Source organism: Rissa tridactyla, chromosome 3 (genome assembly GCF_028500815.1).
Source record: "Rissa tridactyla isolate bRisTri1 chromosome 3, bRisTri1.patW.cur.20221130, whole genome shotgun sequence".
NCBI lineage: Eukaryota > Metazoa > Chordata > Aves > Charadriiformes > Laridae > Rissa > Rissa tridactyla.
Window position 1 is genome coordinate 49857998 of NC_071468.1, and position 16847 is coordinate 49874844.

General features: G+C 41.0%; 1 protein-coding gene across 2 annotated transcripts in view; it reads left to right on the forward strand.

The window, feature by feature from the left end:
- The window catches only part of RPS6KA2 (ribosomal protein S6 kinase A2), a 177820-nt gene that overhangs the window by 50406 nt on the left and 110567 nt on the right, over positions 1–16847 (forward strand). The window contains exon 1 of one of the 2 annotated variants that reach the window (XM_054196929.1): positions 12571–12646. The exons of the other annotated variant lie outside the window; for it this stretch is intronic. The gene's annotated coding sequence lies outside the window, so the exon portion shown is untranslated. Of the gene's footprint in view, positions 1–12570; positions 12647–16847 lie in introns of those variants that run through there. 2 annotated transcript variants of the gene reach the window in all.

Here is a 16847-nt window from a genome sequence, read left to right on the forward strand (position 1 = left end):
AGCTGCTAGGTGGCTGCATATGGGGTTGCACAGTGAAATCCCTCTTTCCCAGGACAAGCGTTCAGTCATCGGCGTGATCTAGATGACACTGTGAAACTGCAGGTATCTCCAGCAGCATGACCGATCTGGTCTCTGCTAGTGGTAGTGGTTCGGTCCAGGCTTATTTTTCTAATTTGGGAATGAATTGGTCTGTCCTGTGCTGTTCCCCGTGCAGAGAGAGGTGGTATGAAATGATGTCATTTGAGATAACAACAGGCCTGGCAGATTTTGTGCTTGTGTGTATGTGCCTTCCATCTCAGCCTTACCCGTGTCCCCCCCTGTTACTCTGGTAGGTTTACTGCTACAATAGCTTATTTAAGTCACAGCTACCTAGACAACATGGTTTTCCATGCAGATACTTTTTATTTGACAAGGGATTTTTTTTTTAAGTCACCAAGTCATAATGTTTATAACAGTTTTAGAATAGAATAGACTATTTCGGTTGGAAGAGATCTACAACAATCATCTTGTCTAACTGCCTGACCAATTCAGGGCTGACCAAAAGTTAAAGCATGCTGTTAAGGGTGTTGTCCAAATGCCTCTTTAACACTTAGGAGCTTGGAGCATCGACCACCTCTCTAGGAAGCCTGTTCCAGTGTTTGACCACACTCTCGGTGAAGAAGTGCTTCCTAATGTCTAGTCTAAACCTACCCTCATGCAGGTTTGAACTATTCCCATGTGTCCTGTCACTGGATACAAGGGAAATCAGCACCTCCCTCTCCACTTCCCCTCTTCGGGAAGTTGTAATGAGCAATGAGGTCGCCCCTCAGCCTTCTTTTCTCCAAAGTAGACAAGCCCAAAGTCCTTAGCTGCTCCTCATAGGACATTCCCTCCATCTCTTCACCAGCTTTGTTGCCTTCCTCTGGATGCACTCAAGGACTTACTCAAGGACCTTAACATCTTTTTTTAAATTGCGGGGCCCAGAACTGCAGGCAGTACTCAAGGTGAGGCCGCACCAGCACTGAATACGGCAGGAAAATCACCTCTTTTGACCGTCTGGTTATACTGTGTTTGATGCATCACGGGGTGCAGTTTGCCCTCTTGGCTGCCAGGGCCCACTGCTGGCTCATATGGAGCCTGCTGTCGACCAGCACTGCCGGATCCCTTTCTGCAGAGCTGCTCTCCAGCCTCTCCTCTCCCAGTTTATACTTGTACCTGGCGTTACTCTGTACCAGGTGCAGAATCCAGCACCTGGACTTGTTAAATTTAATCTCATTAATCATTGCCCAATGCTCCAATCTGTCTACATCCCTCTGCAAGGCATCCCATCCCTTAGGAGAGTCAATGCCGCCTCCCAGTTTGGTATCATCTGCAAATTTGCTAACGGTGCATTCAACTCCTGCATCCAGATTGTTGATAAATATATTGAACAGGACTAGCCTTAGAACTGAACCTTGAGGAACACCGCTGGTGTCCGGTTGCCAGCCAGATGTAGCCCTATTTACTACAACCCTTTTAAGTCCTGCCGTTCAGACAATTGTTTACGCATCGCGAACCTACTTATCCCACAGTTGAACAACTTGTCCAGAAGCATGCTGTGAGAGATGGTTTTAAAAGCCTTAGTAAAATCCAGAAAAACTACCTCCACCACCTTTCCTTCATCCACTAGGTGGGTGACGTTACCGTAGAAGGATCTATCAAGATCTATCAAGAACTAACAAATTAGTTAAACAGGACTTTCCCTTTGTGAACCTGTGTTGAGTGTGCCTGATGATTACATTGTTCTTTTAAATGCCTTTCAATAGCACCCAGCATAATCTTCTCCATATTTTTTCCAGGAACTGAGGTTAGACTAACAGGTCTGTAGTTCCCTGGGTCTTCCCTCATGCCCTTCTTGTAGACTGGAATAACATTGTCTAGCTTCCAGTCAGCAGGGACCTCCCTAGACTCCCAAGACCTTTGGTAGATGATTGAGAGGGGTCCTGCCAGCACATCTGCTAGCTCCTTCAGAACTCTGGGATGAATCCCGTCAGGCCCCACAGACTTGTGAATGTTCAGCTGATACAGCCGGTCACTTACAATTTCAGTGTCCACAAATAGAAAGTAACTGTTCCCACACTTGTAGTAGTCCTCCGACTCAGGAAGCTGGGCAGCCCAAGGTCTATCAGTATTAAAGACAGACAAAAAATTGCATTGAATGCCTCCATTTTTTCTTCATCCCTATTAGTCAGATGACTATCTTCAACAAGTTGGAGCATTCAACGATGTTTTCTTTAAACCTTCTCTTGCTATTAACATACTTAAAAAAGCCCTTGTTATCTGAAACATCACTGGTCAGTTTCAACTCTCATTGAGTTTTGGCCTTTCATGTCCTTTCCCTGCATAAGTGAACCACAGCTAGCTCTGTAATCTTCCTGCGGAGCCTGACCTTGCTTCCAGAGATCATATGATTTCTTTTTCCACTTGAACTCGATGAGGAATTCCCTGTTCAGCCAAGCTGGTCATCTGCCCCAGTTGCTTGACTCACGACACAGTGGGATTGCCTGCTCCCGTGCTTCTAAAAGGGGGTTCTTAAAGACTGACCAGTGCTTATGGACTCCTGAGCCCTCCAAAGCAGATTCCCAGGATACTCTGCTAAATAGCTCCCTGAAAAGCTTTAAGTTTGCTCTCCGGAGATCCAGGGTAGAAACTCTGCTCTCCTTTTTTCTCATTACACTGAAAATTTTAAACTCAACCATTTCATTATCACTGTGGCCAAGACAGCCACCTACCATCACATCCCCCACAAGTTCTTCTCTATTCACAAATAGCAAGCCTAGGAGGGCGTCTTTCCTCATTGGTTCACTGAGTACTTGTGACAAGAAGTTATGTCCTACAAACTTTAAGAAATTCCAAGACCTGCTCATTTCAAAAGCTGCTTTAATTTTATAAACACTTACCCAGAATTTTTACTTGAAAACTGTATCAAGTTTTTTTATATAATTTTTCAATTTTTGTCTTGGGATGTTCTTGAAAAGTAAAGTCTTAATTTTTTTAATCTTACCTTCACACTAAGATGAAAACAGAATTTTAAAAAATGAGGGAAAACGAGTTTTTACAGCATCTTTTAAAGATCTATTATAAAACCCCAGCTCCAAAACCATTCTCAAAACATGCTCAAAAAAACCCCAACTAGTTCTAGTTTATATATATGTATCAAGTGAACTTTCTAAGAAGAACCTAGATAGTTAAATCCAATTTCCATCAGATTCTTAGTTGAATAGAATATTCTTTCTAATAAGTACATTCTTCAAATTAACAATGAAACAAGATGAAGTCTATTAGAGGTTAAAATGTATTCTTAAATTACGGTTGAGCTGAAGTTGCTCAAGAAAACATGTCTTTATTTTCCTGTTATCTAAGTAACTGAGATATCTGGATGCCTCTGGCTTTGATATCAAACACATGTGTGCCATTGTACATGCAAGCGATCCCAGAAGGTCATGAAGAAGTGATTGTCAGTGAAAGCTGAAGCTGTTACAGGCTGAATGTTTTTGGTTTTCTTTCCCTTGTGCTAAGTAGTCCCTTATTCTAGAATCAGTTAATTGCTAGAAGCATGACACAATCTGCATTTAGTGACATTACAAGCACCAATTTCATTGGTTTTTTCCTGAAATACTGTAATTGATATTTTGGAAATAAAGCAGCCTATTTCAGTGTGGGTTCACTTACAAGACTAAAATACTCTTTCTGTGCAAATGCTGTCTACCTCTAGGATTACTGTAATTGATGGCTCTGCCTGCAGGATTTGTGGAGATGGCTATTTTCAGAAAGTCTGCAGGTAGTGACTGTTCTCTGACTTGTTAATCTCTTCTCTTCTAATTATCCAAGCAGATGTTGCTTAACCCACAAAATGGCTAGGACCAGTAAGATCTGGAAGACCAATAAGGCGTGCAAGTCAGGGGAAAAGTTTAAATAAAAAGGTGGGGAAGGCACAATCAATTAGCAAGAGAGCTGAAGGCACAATGAAGACAGTGAAGCTAAAAATCAATTTTTAAATTGAGTTTTGCACGCGCAAAACTTTCTGGAATGGCAGACTTTGGTTTTGGGTGAGTCCTGGTGGTAGTTTCTGGATGCAGAATGGATTGTCCACCTGCATGGTGGTCTGAAGTGTGCGTGCTTCTCCATGTTCTTCTGTGACTTGTACCCAGAGTACCTGCAGCTCGTCTTTGCCTATCACATTTGGGCACTCTTGGGACCTCTGAAAAAAGAGAATTTGGGGTTACTCCAGAGAGACGTGTTGGACACACACTTGTGTCAGCAGAAATGGGACTGGGAAACAGGCAGTTGAATCCTCTAACAGTTCCTCTAAGGAGCTGCTATTTGAACTTTCGGAAACCAGAATATCCTTTGAGTGCAGAATGGGTAACCCCCCGCCAGCACACATTGGGTACTTATCCCACCTAGTGAGTATATGATGAAGAGCTATAAAATCTAATGGGAGTGACCTCTCATTGTGGCATCTCAAGGGAGCTGTGCCTACAAGGGCAGGGCCAAGGTTACACCTGCCTTACGTATAGAGGAACTGTATGGAGACGTCCCGGGCAGCCCTGTGCGAGCTGAACTGAGCACTGGATCGCCAGCTCTGATGACATGAGTAATCAAGCCTGAGAGCTGCATACCAAACGTTTCCATACGGCTCTGTAAGCATTAGCATGCTCTAAACAGCACAGCATTTTGAGACGGGCCATTTCATTTCCATTAAACTAAGTGTACTTCATACTTTTGAACCTGAAGTAAAACATTAATACCTGCTGTTACAAACTCTGGAGATTCAGAAATACGAATTGTACAGACCATTAAATTAAAACTTAGCAATTGCATCTGTGTAGTGTTGTGACAGGGCTGGGGAATCAGGAAATTTGGGCTTTTTTCCTGGTCCTGTCAAGTTCACTGTGTGACCATAGGCAAGCAGCTTAACCTCACAGTGTCCAAGGTTAATACTTAGCAAATTTGAAGGGGTTTCTGAGACTAGATTAATGTTTCTGTTGTTATTACTTTGACATCCTGCAATAGAGGACGTCTACAGTGCGTATGTTGTTAATAATAACAATACAGAAAAACAACATGTAGATTATTCTTTTCTAGATGAAAAAATGCCGAATGTTTTAGCCTGCATGTTTTAACATTTTGAAGGACGCTGCGTAGTATTTGGTAGGAATACTTACAGATAATCTAGGAAGTAAATTTGTCTAACAATTCTTTTATTTGTTTTTAGACATGTGACTAGTCCTAGGTTTTTCGTGACCCAAATTAGGTCAGCATTTTGTAATCACTTTAGCGATGCAGGAATACAGAAACTCTCCAATGGAAAATTATAGCAATGGATTCCCCGAGGAAAAAAATGTACAAAGCGGTCCTTTCTATGGCAGTCAAAAGGAAACCATCAATTTTTCATTGCAATTTGTAGTTGCATCTGTAAAGCAAAACTCATCTTCTTTCAGAGTGAGTGGTTTTGGGGCCTTTGGCATTAGTGGTTAGTGGAGTAAATCCTGTATTTGGATTGTTGAAATGTTTTTCAAGGGCAGCAGAAACTCTGAAGAGAATATAATTTCCCCCTCCCCGAGAGGGAAAGCAAAAATGAAGGGACATTGCGGTGCTAATGCAGCACCGGGCTGTTCCTCAGGCAGTTACCTTACGCGTTTATAAGCAAGGGTTGTATATTCACCTTCCATGTAGTCAAGTAGTTTTGTCTGGTGAATCATTTTAACTGTATTACTAAAAGTTCTGAGTTTTTAGTAAACCAGGTGAACCATGAGGCTTCTCATTTAGCTTTCAGTTGAATTAGTTTTGAATTACTAGATTTGATAAAGCTCTATATTATAGAAAGATTTTTGTAAACACTGCAGCATTTGCTGTCATTCTGTGCAAGGAGCTTTCAAATCTGGATGAAAACCTATATTTTCCTAGCCATTTTCTATATATCTGGGGGGTTTTAGTTTAATTGATCACATGTTCAGACCTGTATCACTTTAGGAAAAGTTTCTTTAAATACCTAGGCCACTTCCAGGGATTATTTTTTTAATCCAGTTAGTTTATAGTTGCTCTTTGTGTAGTAGTATATTCTGGAACTGAGTTTTTTCACAAATGTAGATGGGTATGGTGTTGCAGCTCTTCTGGCTGGAATGGTGTATCAGGAGCACTGGAAGTTTGCCTCTGCAGACGTTCACATCAAGAGTATGCAGGCCAGGTGCCACCTTCTGAATACAAAAAGAGTCAACAGCATTTATCCTTTTTAGAGGAGACTTGCATTCTGAAGGGAGATAAGCTGGTGGAATTCTTGCATTTCCTTCTACTCCCTTTTACAACAAGATGTGAAATAGTACTACGTTATCTGGTTGTTGTCTATCCTGATGCAGCCAAGCAGCAAGTAAAAGAAAGGCCTAATTCTTCAAACTTTTATGCTTTCATCAACACAGTGTAGTCACACTGTTGGAAGAAAATTCATTTGTATGCTTTTCCACAATCAGGATCAATCAGGAAAACAAATTTATTCTTTTCTCAAATAACTTTTAAAAACCCAAGGGATGAATCCGCTCTTCCTCCTTGACTTTCCTTCATGGGCTGGTGCTATTTATGTATTTTGATCCTGATCTAAAGTCTGTAGAAAGCCCTTTGGTGGTCTTTGAATTGAGACAGTAATTTGTTAACAGGATGTTTCTATCTTCTTTTACTGCTTCAAACTTACCAAAAACAAATTTAGAAATGCTCCCTGTTTACAAAGGATATGACAGTGCTAGTTGATTAAAAAGGGCATAATTTGTTGCCCCACTCATCTTATTTTGTTGATTAGCTGCAACAGACGGTGATGCCCAATTCACTTTTAAAATGAGTAAATTTGGCACATGTGCATGACAGTTCCTCCTCTTCTCCTACCATCATCAGCAGTCTCTAACTGGCATTCTGCCACTGTGGAAAGTGAGAGTTGTTTTCACTCAATGTGCATCTTGTGTCCACCATCTGTATCCTCCTTTTTTTAGGGCCTGATCCTGAAATTTTTTTACAAGAGCAGTTTCTTCTCAAGCGTCTACTTTCATTGCTGGTAACGGAGCTAAAGCCATAAATAAGAACTTATCCTATTAATAAAGTGATATTTTTTTTTAGATCTGGGCCCTATATTTGTAAGGTGGATACTCTATATCTGCTATAAATCTTGTAATAGCCACCATTTGTTAATAGTATTTATTACATTTGCAGCCATGTGCACACACAAAAAAAGAGGGCAATATCAGACAGGATAAAACAAAAAAAGAGGCAGTTGAAAGGAGGTAGGATACAAACTGGTTAAAAGTAGCTTAAGTGGCACCTGCTCTGGTGTTTCTCTGCCCTTGCCAGGGGTGGAATTTCCTGATGTCTAACCAAAAGCTTTCATGCTGCAATTAGGCTTATTGCTCCTGATTTTAACCATAATATAATTTAGATTTGGTGTATATGTGTCCAGTCTCGCATAATGAGCTGATTTGTGTAAGTTACAGGCTTGGTTTAGGTCTTTCAGTTCCTATGTGCAGATTAGAAGGTGGGGAATGGCCCCAGTTTATACCAGCGGTGTCACTGGTTTGCCCAATATCCCAGAGTGGGTTTAGGAGGTGGTTGCGAGACCAAGCCTGAGAACTCTCCTGGTGCCTGTCTGCAGTGTTCACACGGGTTGCAAACCTATTCGTTGCCTTTGCCTAGGATTTCTGTGGCATTTATAATAGCCAAGGGATTACCCTGCAGTGTTGAACAGTTGTCGAGCGTCTGCAGTGGGCTGGGAGATTATGTCAGCCTTGTTTAGTGTGACTCTTCACAACCCGAACCCTTCTGTCATCGCTTCAAGGCCACACTGCTGGAACATACCCCATGTTTTGCCTCACGTCTCTTCCAGAGCTGACCGCAATTACAACACATCCTGGCTCCTTTCGTTAATGCCACTTCTCCAGGGGGGTATACATTACGTGAGCTGCGACCTCACCTGCTGCTCAGTTTCGAGTCAGGATTTAAGAGACTGGTTACAACTTCCCAAGCGCGGAGTAGCTGGAGACCTATTTGAGATGATGCCTCTCCGGGGCCAGGGAGCTACCGATGGGCTGAGGGGTGGCTGCTCTGAGCAGCTCCCCATTGCGCCCTTCGTGATGCCGACGTGGCTCCCGGGGACCTGCAGCTGCATCGCACCCCAGCTCCCGCCCAGCACGGACCTGCTGCTCTTCTCAGCACTCTCCCAGACTCAGCTTTCAACACAAATTTTTGGAAGGAAGACAGGGGGTATACAGGTAGGGCAGGTGGGAACCTGGCTTGCTTGTTTGTTGGTGAAGAAAATACTGCAAGGGATTATGTGCCTTTCATTGGTGGCTACTGAGGGAGAGGTGTTCAGTAGCTATCTTGGCTGAGAGGCACTGTTTAGTATGTGATGGACTCCTTGGGTCTTTAGATGAGTTCTATAAAAAATACAAATTGTTTTCTTCTGATTTTGCTCCAGATAAAACCCAGTATATACAGGTATACATATATAATATATTTTTTTCTTGTTAATAATTGGAAATAACGTTGTGCTTTTCCTGTAACGTTTACCATGTGTGGTATACGTCGCCCTGGGTCAACTTGCAGCCTGTGTACAAAAGGCTGGCTCTATTTTCAGTACCCTTAACTGTGAGTAAAATGGCTTAGATTGCTCTTCTGCTCTCTGCAGTTCCAGGAATCCTCATTATAAATGCACCTAATCAACCTTCAGTGTCCTTAAAACATACAGTTACAGCTTGTTGGCATAAAAGTAGTAACAGAAATGAGAAGGTGATGTGAATTTTAACTTTTTACTCTTACCTCCAAACGAAGACTATTTACACAGCAGTGTTTTATGTCATCCAGCTTTACTTATTACTTTATATAGCTGGAAGTTTAGATACTGCACCTGTGCAGGGCTGTAATTCTTCTGTTACTTTACTTTTCAGATGGATCCAACAGCATAGCTTACTGCAAACTTGATGATGACATCCACGTGTATCTTCAGAAGCATAAGGAGTTTTATGAGGACTAAAGATTTTGATATTGCACTTTACAAAAAGTTTCAGTTATTAGGTCTGGATAAAGTTCAAGGATAGCAGATGTCAATTTACTCAGCCTTTGTGGGTAAAGAAACATTTCAAACGTTGAAAACCAATCAGAAAAAATACAGTCCAAAAATAATGTTTTTGAGAAAACTGAGCTTTAACAAAGCACATTGGAACCCTGCTTTGGCACAGTGAGACCCTGCTGTGTAGTCGGCAATGAAAAAGAACAGTTTTAAGTGTAAATAACTTTAAGAATACAAACAATGCAAAATTTATGGCAAATTCATAATCAGCTTTTCACTGTGTTTTACATTAGAGACATTTTTCCTTTCAGTATTGACTTAAATTACAGAAACTTTGCCTCCCATGGCTTCTTGGAAAAACTGTGGCATTGCTCATTGTTTCTGACAGGGTAAACGGGGAAAACAAATGAGCACTGGACTTGTGTGTTTGATTAAACACTTCTTTGAAGTAGAACTTTTGTGTGGTTTCAGCTTTCCTCTTTGGCTTTCACTTGTCATCTTCTGATTGTATTGTCTAGTGTTCCTGTGTCCATAATATTAATTTTAGCCTCCTGTTGTTACTGATGGATTGAATTACTTCACTTACCATTTAGTTGTCTTTATGTTATTATTAATAAAGCACTAATGTAGTAACAAGTGGTGCAGATATGGTTAGTTGGCTAGGGCTATAAAATAAGACTCGGTATAAAGGCTATAATCTACTGTAGACATAATTGTCTAGGATTCACTGAGGAGCACAATAAACACCTTATCTGTAAAGGAACAGGAGCAGATGTTGCTCGGTGTCCTGTGTTTCGTACAAGATTACTGAGTCCAAGTGGGTTTCTGATTTTCTTTATGTGGCAAAAAAGGCTAGGTGATTATACTGTTGCATCCATTTCTTCTTCAGAATTTTGTCTCCCAGCTACATTAAGGATTTCACTGGCACCGCAACCCAGTAGAGCCAGGTGGTGATTTTGACTATCAGTGTGATGGCATCCACCATATAGAGCATCAAATAGCATTTTTCTTTTATTAGCTTGATATTAAAAAAATGGATTATGCATGTATGAAGTGCGGCATTATATTTTGCTGTTCATTTGTCTTTGTTCAGGTTACTAACTGCAGCTATATTTGAAATGAACATTAAAAGTAGAATAGGAAGAAGTCCTTTAGTCTGTGCCCGTCAGGTTTTCTCTGGATGGAAGGTTAACCTCTTCCAGGAGTCCCAAACAGCTTTATGGATGCTCTGAGCATAGGAACAATCTTGTACAATTTGCTCTATGGTAGCCTTTAACTCCTCCGGCTTGTTGGGGATACACTTATGGGAGAGGTCATGAAGTTGCACTGTGCACTTTTCTGTTGATGGCTCCAAGATAGTAAAGATACTTATCTGTCCTCTGGTCTTTTTGTAGGTGTCGTTCTGTAATCACTTATGAGCAAATCTGTCTGTTCGGTGGGACAGTAGGTATGGGTTGGTCTCTCTCCACCTTGTCTGTGTACAGTGTGCAGCAAAGGGGACTGCCGAGTCCACTTATCCTTTGGGATTGGATTGTCTTAGTGGGCCAGAAGGAGACTGTCCCATGTCTGCTGAGGCTGTCAGGCCTGAAGAGATCAGGGCTTTGGTTTTGCTGCTTACAACACAGAATTATTGAGTTTCATAGTAAATTTCTTTGTGTCATGATTTCAACCTGAAGATGTATATTGTCAGGAAAATATGTATTAGTCTAGGCCAATCGTAATTTTCAGTAAAACCGCTTGGATCATTTTTTATTTTTTAAAAAAATCCTCTACCTGTTAAGATGCCACGTGGATTGCTGGAACAGTTTTCAGCCAGAACAGGAAAATGAAAAATTCCTGGCAGGAACCTGGTAATATCAGTTTGACCTTTTGCATGTTTGCATATAAATTAAAAGAAAAAGTCTTTGTAGAATGGAGGCTAGAGCAGTGAATTTTCTCTAAAACTGGTATTCTCACTACTTTAAAATTCTGGAGGCTTCTGCACAGAAATGGATTAAACAAAAAGAGCTCTTTTTCCACTGCCTTCCTTCGTCATCATGTACCTTTGCTTTCAATAGGGCTTTTGTGAATAAAGTGGCTGAAGATGAGAACCAAGAGCACTTGAAGTAAACATCCCTTTATATGGCTGCAACAGAGTGAAAAAGCTGCAGGGCAGCTGAAAGCCACGTCTTGCAATCTGCAGGCATGTGGTGGTGAGCACTGCAATTGTGCTCAGTTTTAAGTTGTCTTGGCAGTCTCCTAACATATGTCAGGGGATATAGTGGGCCAAATGCTGCAAGTATTGCGCTAAAGAGTAAAATGTATTTTGAATTCAGAGACTGAAGAAATTGGTGTTTCCTCATATTTGTTTCAGTTTCCCCCATTGTGAAAGTTTGGCATGATGTCTGACACAGCGTTGTGGTTTTGCTTACAGTTTCGTGTCCAGGAAGAGCTTGATTTTTCTGCTTTGTGATGGCATATCATGGCAGTAGACAGGCGCAGGGTAAGAATGTCCCTGCAGAAGGATATTTCGATAGTTGGTACAAGTATACATCAGGCCGAAAAGATGAAACGATGTAAGCATCTCACGTTGTCTGTTGGAGACTGTAGAAAATCTGTAGTGAAAAAGGTGGGTCGGTTAAAGGCTAGCCTGGAAATATCCAGTATAACACAGCGTACATCTTCTGAAAAGTGCATATGCTCCACTGAATGCTAAAGGGGTCATTGAGGGACATGGGAAAGGAGAATTAATCTATATTGGAACTCATCAGCGTAGCCTTCCTTTTACAGTCAGCTGAGAGAAAGGGGCACGTTTACTAAGTCCTGTTTTAGAGGTCTGCTTTTTGTCTGATACAAATCAAAGCCTAAAAAGCACCCATTTCTCTGTCAGCTGTACAGAGGTTTAGACAGCTACCTCAGACAGAGACGTATGTTTGGATGAATCCTACTCTGGAAATCCTTCCAGTCTTCAGTAGGCTGTGGGTCATCTTTGGCTGAACTGTTGTTGATCCGTTTCTGTATTTGAGCAGATTCATTTAATGGCTCTTTTCCATGCTTATATATATACTTGTTTTATAAATAATAATTAAAATTTAAAAAATTTGTCTGATGCTATTTAGGAATTTGGTGTTACAATGTTGTATGCAAAGCTTTTGATTTTTACAGCTGTGATAAGCTCATCAAGATTCCAATCAGCCGAGAACCATCAAACTTAACCACACACATACTTTTGTTATAAAAAACCACATTATACGTTGGAGATATCTGCAAAAGGGCAAGACTAGTGCAGCAGTTTGACCTCTTTGAAATGATGGAGTATTCCAAACAATGTTGTAAAGGTGTTTCTTTGCATCCAGATGGATTTTCTGCATTTTGTTTATTCTCGTTCCTAAAACACACATCCTTTCAATGTAGTCTATATACATAATATATGCTTCTATTTAGTAGTGTATAACATTGTAATTGTAAACAATTTTTGCCTTCACAGAAAAGAGGATGTGTGATAATCAGTTAGCAGCTTATTCCTTGGAGATCCATCGTGTGAATCTTTGAGGGACATGAACTAAACTAGAGACTTCTTAGTAGTTCCCAAAACCGCAAAAGGTAATGGTCCTTTTCCTGGCCCAGATTTCCAGTAGACTGCTGAAAATCTGTTTAGACAGGTACTTGTGTGTGGTAACGGTCCTTAGGCACTGAAATACGTACTTCTGTGTATAATGACCTGGGTGTCAGCCATCGGCGTAATAAAAGTACACGGCTGAAGAGATAAATATGCAGTTCTAGTATCCCTTGTCAAATATTTGTCCATAAAACTGAAGCCCAGTGTGAGACGAGGTATTGTCAGGTACTTTGTGTAACTTTTTTTTATGTTATCTGTGCGCTTTTTGTATAAGAATTAAAGCTGGAGACTACATACGTAAGCAGAGCCTGGATCCGCAGCATTCGTTTGTGTTTTGGCGGCCCAGCTGAGTTACTGGGTAAGGCTGGACCCCCAGGGCCCTTACCAGCTGTACAGCAAAGTCTGGTCCCCGTCCTGCTCTCACCCTTTCTTTTGGGAGCAGTTCTGAGCGTACCGGGGCTGCTTACCGGCTTTCCCATCGGATCGCTCCAAAACGTACATGCGCGCCTTCACTGTCTCTCCTCAGCCCAGGTAGATGGTTAGGTATTTAAGTAGGATTAGGCTGCTGCATAAAAGGGACAAAAGTTGCATTTCAAGCTGTTTAATATTACAGTTATGATAGTTAGCAAAGTCAAAACAATTTTCTCCCAGTCTTCTCTTAGTTTACTTCTCTGTTGGCGCAGGCACAAACCACAGTTGCCCTTGTCCTGTAAGTCCGGTGTCCTTTTTGATACCTCCTTTTCTCTCCGCCCTCCCTGTCTTATTCCTCTGTCCATGTTGTTGCTAAATCTTGTCATATTTTCTCTGTGGAATTTCCCTTTTGCCATCTTCTCGCTGCCTCATTCAGCTCCATCACCCTCTCTTCTTCAGTGCCTTTATTGACACTCCAGTCTGTGAACAGTAGCATTAAAACTAATTTGTATTTGCCTTGCTTCCATAATGACCTCACATGAGTCTGTTTCCCTATTAATACTCTGCCTGTAAAATGCTACTGAGATAAAGAACCTCATTACAACATGTTTTTTCCTAACATAATAGCAACAGTATTCAGTTTGTGAAGTACAAGCTGGTTGAACCCTTAGCTGATGCTTTATTTAATTAATGGGAGGACACAAAATGTGCTGGCAGGCCAGTATTCCTCTCGGAGAGAAGATGGTAATTACCAAACCCTACAGGTGATTTGTAAACAGCAGACTGGTATTTTCCCTAAACTGACTAATCTAACACTTCAGTAATGTAATTATCTCTTATTACAACTATTTCTTCACTCTGTCTCACATTTTGAGATGAAACCTGATATTTTTCCTTTAATATGCATATTAAAGATGATTCAGTTCTTTAAAATAACCATGCAAACGCACCAGGGCGTTTTTACAGTACTTTCTACTTACTGTGCTGTGGTGCCGTTTACACCTCAATGGTGAGCAGTGTTTTATTTGGATCAGTTGAGAAACAGTGAGGGAATGGTTGCAATTATGTTTTCCTTAAGCAGTTTATCTTCCTAGTGCAGCTGGAGTTTTTATTTCACGCTGAAATGTACTAGTAAAACACCAGGCACTTTTTTTTTTTTCCTATCCTGTGAAGGAGCCCAGTACAGCAATAAGGGAACTGGAGCCCTTTATTGAATAGTGTCCTGAACAGATAGACCTTTGTATCTGCCTGCCTTCTTATCTGAGCCTGCTGTCGTAGTACCTGAGTGTGTCACAGTGCCCTTATACTCCAGAAAGCCCATGAAAAAGGAAGATGGCCTCACTTGCATTTTACAGATGGAGAGCTGGGACACAGAGGTGTAGGGCAGCTATCTGTACCCTGTAACAGAAATGCATGAACAATGGATTGCCATCCCATTAGGACTGTCATTAGGGCTTCCCCGTGAGGGTTGGTGCACTGCAGCAGCTGCCAGGCAGCTCTGGTGAGTGGGTTCCAGTGGTGGGAGGTGGTGGCACCCCTGGGAGGGTCGGGCAGGAGCCACCCAAGCCCCTCAGGGAGAGTTTGCGAGCAGTGCAGACCAGAGCGCGCAGGGCATGTTACTGAGCTAGGAAGAGGACTTGATCTGTAGTGGAGGGTGAAAACTGAAAGCCTTCTCTATGAAGTGAATATTTTAAAAAAAAAACCCAAAACGCGGTGATCTATACTGGCCCCTACTATTGCATGTAGTAGTCATAACCATCTTTAGTGGTGACCTAGCATCATCCTAGGGAAGCAAGAATACTTATCCTTCTAGGAGTAACAACAATTTCTTCTAGATACTGGATCCAGACTTACTTGCAGTTAGTTCCTTAGTGAATGGGCAGCAAGTGTTCTTTTGCCTGTTTACCACCAGAAACAATCAGTAGTGGACCTTATAACTCTTCTGAGATCTAAAGGCCAAAGGCACACATGTAAACCATACCGAGTAGGATGTTGGTGAAAATGTTCCTGCTCTTATTTATTGTATAGCTGAGTTCTTTGTCCTTTAGTGGTGTGACTCATTTTGAGACTGTTTCTGTTAAAGTTCACAAATGTATTTGAGTATTTGTAGAGTGCTGCTGTATGAGTAAGGCTGGCCAACTGTTTGTATTTTTTTGTGACCAGATGGTTCTGCTTTTGTTCTGCTTTTTTTTAACCCCTTGCTTCAATAGTTTGGGTTTTTTTATAAGCTCTTTCTGCTCACCACTCCACATAAACCTTTACACTTTGCACCATAATTAGCGTGAAAATTAGAGGTACACTGGCTAATGATTTGTGTCCAGAGTTGGAAGTTAAATCAAGAATTGGTGTTTCCCTCTATTTCATTTATATCTGAACTTGGAATAGGAAGATGGTTCTCCTCATAGGTCTTCACAGTCATTGTGTTGTGTATATATATTTGTCCTAGTCAGGAACTGAGTCTGGAAAGATGCTATAGTCATCAGATAAAGAGCACCAATCTTCAAGACCAAGATGTCTCAATCTGAGCTAAAGGAGAATCCATTGTAGGCCACCTGAATTACATATTATTGGATACATTTCAGATGCTTTGTCTATCCATTACTGTAGTATGAGATAGTTCCACAATTTTTTCTGTGTTAGTTCTCACAGTACTCCCCCAAGATAATAAAAAGCAACTATCCATGTTTTTCAGGCTGGGAAAGGAGCAGAAATAATGCCTAATTTACCAGAGCTGCAAAATCCTGATGCCTGAAGCACTCTTGACACCTTAGAGTGTTGTTTAAGTGCCTGGATGTTTCAAGTATCTAAGTTCTTTTGAAAAACATTTAATTTCAATAGTTCTGTTAAAATTTCCAGGGCATGTATCTGCAAACATCTCTCGTGTAATGCCGTTAAAAATCTGGTCACAATATGACTCTAAGTGTTTTTCAAAATTTTACAGTAAACATGAATTCATCTCATGCCATTGCAAAAGGCCCTGTCCCAGCAAGTTATCTTAGGCTTTCTTCATAGTCAGCAGAGAGGAGTGTGACTTCATCTGATCTCTTTTTGTCATGAAGTGCCTACTTCTCTCTATGGACTGCAAAGTAAGATTAGACAACTAGTTCAAAACATTGTCTCCTCTACTATAAATCTACTTAGCTGAGTCCAACACTTAAGTGATTTATCAAAGATACATAAGAAATCTGGTAGCATAAAGGATTGAACTAAAATATCCCAAATACTTAAAACTTCAGTCTCACGGACTTCACCAATTTGTCCAGTAGATTGTATCCGCTTCTTTTGCTCTCTGTGATTCCTCTCTTCGCATTTTGTTTGTTTGATTTCAGCTGAACCTTAACTGTAGAGAGAGGCATTAGGAAGAAAGAAAAAAATATAGGATAAAAAGTTAGAGCTGGAGATGTGTGCTAAAGAAAGCGTAATAGGTTTTCTCTTTGGAAAAAGCACTGCTGGATTTAGCAGGGACTAATAGTGTTGCATTCCACAGAAATTGCTCTAAGGTTTTTGTTTTCCACTAGTTTTTGACCTGCTTGGTGGAATTCCGTATCCAAGATAACACTTTCTATTCACATTTGTGAAAGGTCTGGGAAAGAAATCCCAAACTCTCTAAAAATTATTGCGCATTATTTAACTCTATATGACCTTTTGAGAAGGTAGGTGACCTTATGCTCGAAGGCCAAATACAGACTTGGCACAACAGCCAGTGAATTCACCATAAGTTCCATATACTTCTCTAAGGGCTCAATAAGTCCAATCCGTTGTTGCTAAAGCAAA